Source organism: Halichoerus grypus, chromosome 8, assembly GCF_964656455.1.
Source record: "Halichoerus grypus chromosome 8, mHalGry1.hap1.1, whole genome shotgun sequence".
Classification (NCBI taxonomy): domain Eukaryota; kingdom Metazoa; phylum Chordata; class Mammalia; order Carnivora; family Phocidae; genus Halichoerus; species Halichoerus grypus.
The window spans coordinates 59248094-59255721 of record NC_135719.1 but is presented as its reverse complement, the minus strand read 5'-3'; the positions used below and the strand labels follow the sequence as shown (position 1 = coordinate 59255721).

General features: G+C 40.0%; 1 non-coding gene across 1 annotated transcript; it reads left to right on the top strand.

Moving 5' to 3' along the window:
* Positions 1-665: 665 nt before the first annotated feature.
* LOC118522579 (U4 spliceosomal RNA) lies at positions 666-811 on the top strand. The gene has a single exon (XR_004910695.2). It is a non-coding gene; the product is annotated as a U4 spliceosomal RNA (small nuclear RNA).
* The last annotated feature ends 6817 nt before the right edge of the window (positions 812-7628 follow it).

The window sequence follows — 7628 nt, the reverse complement described above, 5'->3', positions numbered from 1 at the left end:
TCAAGCCATCAGAAGTGTGCAAGAAGTCCAGGAGCTTGGGTGTTGGTGAAAACAAAAGTACAGATGGTCTCTTAAACAGTGATGGTTTGCTTTCCTTTGGCTTTTTTGGACCACCTACGTGCATGCCAAGTAATTCATATATATTATCTCTAATGTTCTGAAGAATCTTGGAAAATTAGGGTATTCCAATCCCCATTCTACATGAAGAAACTGAGATTAAAAGCTTATTAAGAGATGATCATTTTACATCTATCCGTCAGCAGAACTAGGGTTTAAATACTAGTTGTTGTTTTTTTTTTTTTTAAGATTTTATTTATTTATTTGACAGAGAGAGAGATAGCGAGAGCAGGAACACAAGCAGGGGGAGCGGGAGAGGGAGAAGCAGGCTTCCTGCCGAGCAGGGAACCCGATGTGGGACTCGATCCCAGGACCCTGGGATCATGACCTGAGCTGAAGGCAGACGCTTAACGACTGAGCCACCCAGGCACCCTAAATACTAGTTTTTACTTTAGCATCTGCTTTTCCACTACAGCCTCCCCGCCCCCCCGCCTCCCCCCGCCACCATCTCTCAATGAAATGAAGTTCTGTTCTTTTCAACTGGGTCTTGATTCCAACCATGGTTAGACTAAAAAATACACATTTTTCTTTCTTTAAAATATATTGTGAGCTTTGTGCAGTGGCAGTATCATAGCCAATGAGGTTTATCCAAGGCGCGATTATTGCTAATTAAAATATATTGTGGATGGATTTTCTTATTCTGCACTCATTTCACATCCTATTTCTCAAGACTTTTTTATTATGGATAAATCTGGAGGCAACTAATAGATATTTAAAAAGTCAGGTCAAAAAATAAGATAGCTGAGAACCAATATGTGGAAAGATTACCTACTGTATTCAATTAAAAAAAGTTTATAGTCTGTGATAAATGGGTATTTTCCACAAGATGCCCTAGGAATAGGTTTGTGATTTTGGTTTGGGGAAAATTATTTTCCTAATAAGATCTGTGGTCTTATTTAATAGGAATGAGCACTGGAAGATTGTCACAGGTCTTATGTAGATTTGCACCACTTGCCAGAGACAGTAAATAAGATTGTCACTGCAGCTGATTAATTTTCAGGACAAAATTTGCATCTCCTCTCTTCAGGGATATTGTTACCATGGTGATGTTATGACATCAAGCTTTGCACAGAGGGTTGCTGTTTCTTACCTGTAGACTTTGGCTTGTGCTATGTAGGGAGAATTTCTGGCCATTTGGGGAAATTTTTTATATATGTCAAAGCCAGGGTAAGGGTAGAGAAATGTCCATTAGGTTGTGGACTCAGTGACTGTCATAATACCTCTTTCTATTTTGATGTCTATTGTAATATTCTGAATGAACATAAGTGAGAACATCAAATCATATACTTGTATTTGCATAAATTTAAGCTTCCAGTAAGGTGTTTTTCTTTTACACTCTGGAAAATGTAGTCTCATTTGTAGGTGGATTAGAATCACTGCACACTGGAAAGAATATTGACTTTAGGGTGGGAAATAGAAATTAAAGTCCAGTATTACTTTTTACTATGTGACTTTTAATTTAATCCTCCTGAATTTTGTTTTGTTCATTTATAAAGTGTGAATAATTTCTGTTGTTGAGAAGATAAAAAACCACTTTCCAGGTACAAAGTATCATCATAAGTGAATTTTCTGACAACACAGCACCCCGATTTACTGTTGGGAAAACTATTCTCTGCTATTCTCAATCCATGATGTTCAGATGAGACTGACAATTTCCTCAGCCCTTGATGAAATTGTGACTCAGAATTGGCCAATTATAGTACTGTATCTACTTGGTCATAGTAAACGATTCAGGATGGACTCATGACAGAAGCCAAGCCATTGAGAATCCTTCTTGAAACTTCTGTTTATCAAGAGAACTATGCTCTGTTTCAGGCATAGTTGCTTAGCTGGTAGGATATAAGCCTGAGTTGATAGACATCTCTGTTACCAGTTGGGGATATTCAGTCTAAAAATGAAGTTGACATAGAAAAACAGCTGAGAGAGAAGATGGCACATTTTGACCACTTGAACTCGTAACATCTACTCCTTAACTTTTCAAAAACTATATGAAGTGACTTATTGCTTAAGCCAATTTGAGTTGGGTTTCTCTTGCTTGAAACTGAAGAAATTCCGAATACCAGAATCATCAATCTACTCATACATATATACAGGTTATTTTTAATTTAAAATTTTGCTAAATACCGGGGGGCGGAGCAAGATGGCGGAGGAGTAGGAGACCTGGATTTCGTCTCCTCTCAGGAATTCAGGGGGATAGGGATCAAACCATTCTGAACACCTACAAACTCAACAGGAGATCAAAGAAAAGAAGAGCAACAACTCTCTGAACAGAAAAGCGACCACTTTTTGGAAGGTAGGACGTGCGGAGAAGTGAATCCGAGGCGTTATTCGGGAGGATAGACGGCGGGGGAGGGGCCTCCGTCGGCCGCTTCTGGCAAGTGATAGAGCCACGGAGCACAAAATCGGAACTTTTAGAAGTATGGTCCGCTGAGGGACGTCACTCTGGTGGCGAAGTGGGGGGTGGAACCCTCGCGGGACAGTGTGGTATCAGGACCCTCGGGGTCACAGGAAGACCGGGGGTGCCTGAGTGCGGCAGAGCTCCCAGGTATCGGAGCGGGGAAGCCGGCTGCAGAGACGGAGCCCAGGCGCGGGCTCTCAGCTCGGGGTTGCCATAAACCGTGATCCGCGGCACAGTTGGGCCACTGCTCCTCCAGCAGGGACCCAACAAGCGGCAGATCCGGGGAGACTCACCTTCTTCCCCCGGGAGGAGCGGTGCGGGAGCGCACCGCACGGATCTGCTGGGTTTGGAGACTCCACCCGGGGTCGGGTGCCAGATAGAAAGGCGTGGTCACAGGCCGGGTGAGCGAGGAGTGTGGCCGGAGACCGGGGAGACGGGAGTGACTGACTGCTTTTCTCTGGGGGCTCGCTGAGGAGCGGGACCCTGAGTTCTCGGCTCCTCCGGGGCGGAGACTGGGAGGCCGCCATTTTCACTCTCCGCCTCCAAAGCTGTACGGAGAGCTTGCAGGGAACAAAAGCTCCGGAGAGCAAACCCGAGCAGATTACTTAGCCCGGACCGGCAAGGGCGGGGCAATTTTGCCTCCGGCAAAGACATTTGGGAACCACGGCAACAGGCCCCTCCCCCAGAAGATCAGCGAGAACAGCCAGCCAAGACCAAGTTTACCGATCAGTGAGAACGGCAGAACTCCAGCGCTAGGGGAACACTGCACATAGAATTCATGGCTTTTTTACCATGATTCTTTAGTCTTTCAAAGTTAATTATTTTTTTTAACTGTCTTTTTTTCTTTTTTCCTTTTTTCTTTTTTTTTGAAATTTTCTTTTTCCCTTTTTCAACCAACATCTTATCAATCCCTTTTTTAAAAAAAAACATTTTTATTTTTCATTTTTAAAGTCATATTCTATCCCTTCATAGTAGTTACCCGTATTTTGGGCATATATATATAAGTTGTTCTCTCCTTAAAATCTTGAGATAGTTTCTTCTAACAGATCAAAATATACTCTAAATCTCTAGTGTATGGTTTTTTTCTACTCCCCTGCCTGATCACATTCTCTCCCTTTTTTCTTTCTTTCTTTCTTTCTTTTTTTTTTAATCCTATTCTTTCTTTTTTCAAACAACTTATCAAATCCTTTTTAAAAATTTTTTATAATTTCCATCTTTACAGTCATATTCCATCCCTTCATCATATCAACCCTTATTTTTGTACATATATAAGTTTTTCTTTCTTTAAAATTTTGGGAGGGACTTTCTTTTAACAGACCAAAATACACCCAAAACCTAGTGTGTGGCACTGATCTATAATCCAGCCTGATCATATTTGATCACATTCTGTTTTTGTTTTGTTTTGTTTTGTTCTGCTTTTGTTTGTTTTTATCTTTATCTTTATCTTTTTTCTTTTTTTCTTTCCTTTTCTTTTTTCTCTCTTTCCCTTTTCCCACTGCTTCAGGTCTTTTCTGATTTGTTTAGAGTATATTTTCTGGGGACGTTGTTACCCTGCTAGCATTTTGTTCTCTTATTAATCTATTCTCCTCTGCACAAAATGACAAGACGGAAAAAATCACCTCAACAAAAAGAACAAGAGGTAGTACCGACTGCCAGGGACCTACTCAATACGGACATTAGTACGATGTCAGATCTAGAGTTCAGAATCATCACTTTAAAGATACTAGCTGGGCTTGAAAAAAACATGGAAGTTATTAGAGAAACCCTTTCTGGAGAAGTAAAAGAACTAAAATCGAACCAAGTAGAAATCAAAAAGGCTATTAATGAGGTGCAATCAAATATGGGGGCGCTAACTGCTAGGATAAATGAGGCAGAAGAAAGAATCAGCGAGATAGAAGACCAAATGATGGAAAATAAAGAAGCTGAGAAAAAGAGAGATAAACAACTACTGGATCACGAGGGCAGAATTCGAGAGATAAACGATACCATAAGACGAAACAACATTAGAATAATTGGGATCCCAGAAGAAGAAGAAAGAGAGAGAGGTGCAGAAGGTATAATGGAGCAAATTATAGCAGAGAACTTCCCTAATTTGGGGAAGGAAACAGGCATCAAAATCCAGGAAGCACAGAGAACCCCTCTCAAAATCAATAAAAATAGGTCAACACCCCGACATCTAATAGTAAAACTTACGAGTCTCAGAGACAAAGAGAAAATCCTGAAAGCAGCTCGGGAGAAGAGATATGTAACCTACAATGGTAGAAACATTAGATTGGCAACAGACTTATCCACAGAGACCTGGCAGGCCAGAAAGGACTGGCAGGACATATTCAGAGCACTAAATGAGAAAAATATGCAGCCAAGAATACTATATCCAGCTAGGCTGTCATTGAAAATTGAAGGAGAGATAAAAAGCTTCCAGGACAAACAAAAACTAAAGGAATTTGCAAACACGAAACCAGCCCTACAACAAATATTGAAAGGGGTCCTCTAAGCAAAGAGAGAGCCTAAAAGCAACATAGACCAGAAAGGAACACAAACAATATACAGTAACAGTCACTTTACAGGCAATACAATGGCACTGAACTCCTATCTTTCAATAGTTACCCTGAATGTAAATGGGCTAAATGCCCCAATCAAAAGACACAGGCTATCAGATTGGATTAAAAAACAAGACCCATCGATATGCTGTCTGCAAGAGACTCATTTTAGACCCAAAGACACCCCCAGATTGAAAGTGAGGGGGTGGAAAACCATTTACCATGCTAATGGACAACAAAAGAAAGCTGGGGTGGCAATCCTTATATCAGACAAATTAGATTTTAAACCAAAGACTGTAATAAGAGATGAGGAAGGACACTATATCATACTTAAAGGGTCTATCCAACAAGAAGATCTAACAATTGTAAATATCTATGCCCCGAACATGGGAGCAGCCAATTATATAAGGCAATTAATAACAAAAGCAAAGAAACACATCGACAACAATACAATAATAGTGGGGGACTTTAACACCCCCCTCACTGAAATGGACAGATCGTCTAAGCAAAAGATCAACAAGGAAATAAAGACTTTAAATGACACACTGGACCAAATGGACTTCACAGACATATTCAGAACATTCCATCCCAAAGCAACGGAATACACATTCTTCTCTAGTGCCCATGGAACATTCTCCAGAATAGATCACATCCTAGGTCATAAATCAGGTCTCAACCGGTACCAGAAGATTGGGATCATCCCCTGCCTATTTTCAGACCACAATGCTTTGAAACTAGAACTCAATCACAAGAGGAAAGTCAGAAAGAACTCAAATACATGGAGGCTAAAGAGCATCCTACTGAAGAATGAATGGGTCAACCAGGAAATTAAAGAAGAATTAAAAAAATTCATGGAAACCAATGAAAATGAAAACACAACTATTCAAAATCTTTGGGATACAGCAAAGGCAGTCCTAAGAGGAAAGTATATAGCAATACAAGCCTTTCTCCAGAAACAAGAAAGGTCTCAAGTACACAACCTAACCCTACACCTAAAGGAGCTGGAGAAAGAACAGCAAATAAAGCCTAAACCCAGCAGGAGAAGAGAAATAATAAAGATCAGAGCAGAAATCAATGAAATAGAAACCAAAAGAACAGTAGAACAGATCAACGAAACTAGGAGCTGGTTCTTTGAAAGAATTAACAAGATTGATAAGCCCCTGGCCAGACTTATCAAAAAGAAAAGAGAAATGACCCAAATCAACAAAATCATGAATGAAAGAGGAGAAATCACAACCAACACCAAAGAAATACAAACAATTATAAGAACATATTATGAGCAACTCTATGCCAACAAATTAGATAACCTGGAAGTAATGGATGCATTCCTAGAGATGTATCAACTACCAAAACTGAACCAGGAAGAAATAGAACACCTGAACAGACCTATAACCACTAAGGAAATAGAAGCAGTCATCAAAAATCTCCCAAAACACAAAAGCCCAGGGCCAGATGGCTTCCCAGGGGAATTCTACCAAACATTTCAAGAAGAATTAATACCTATCCTTCTGAAACTGTTCCAAAAAATAGAAATGGAAGGAAAACTTCCAAACTCATTTTATGAGGCCAGCATTACCTTGATCCCAAAACCAGACAAAGACCCCATTAAAAAGGAGAATTACAGACCAATATCCCTGATGAACATGGATGCAAAAATTCTCACCAAAATACTAGCCAATAGGATCCAACAGTACATTAAAAGGATTATTCACCACGACCAAGTCGGATTTTTCCCTGGGCTGCAAGGTTGGTTCAACATCCGCAAATCAATCAACGTGATACAATACATTAACAAAAGAAAAAACAAGAATCACATGATCCTCTCAATAGATGCAGAAAAAGCATTTGACAAAGTACAGCATCCTTTCTTGATCAAAACTCTTCAGAGTATAGGGATAGAGGGTACATACCTCAATATCATAAAAGCCATCTATGAAAAACCTACAGCGAATATCATTCTCAATGGGGAAAAACTGAGAGCTTTCCCCCTAAGGTCAGGAACGCGGCAGGGATGTCCACTATCACCACTGCTATTCAACATAGTATTGGAAGTCCTAGCCACAGCAATCAGACAACAAAAAGAAATCAAAGGCATCCAAATTGGCAAAGAAGAAGTCAAACTCTCACTCTTTGCAGATGATATGATACTTTATGTGGAAAATCCCAAAGACTCCACCCCAAAACTGCTAGAACTCATACAGGAATTCAGTCAAGTGGCAGGATATAAAATCAATGCACAGAAGTCAGTGGCATTCCTATACACCAACAACAAGTCAGAAGAAAGAGAAATTAAGGAGTCGATCCCATTTACAATTGCACCCAAAACCATAAGATACCTAGGAATAAATCTAACCAAAGAGGCAAAGGATCTGTACTCAGAAAACTATAAAATACTCATGAAAGAAATTGAGGAAGACACAAAGAAATGGAAAAACGTTCCATGCTCATGGATTGGAAGAACAAATATTGTGAAGATGTCAATCCTACCTAGAGCAATCTACACATTCAATGCAATCCCCATCAAAATACCATCCACTTTTTTCAAAGAAATGGAACAAATAATCCTAAAATTT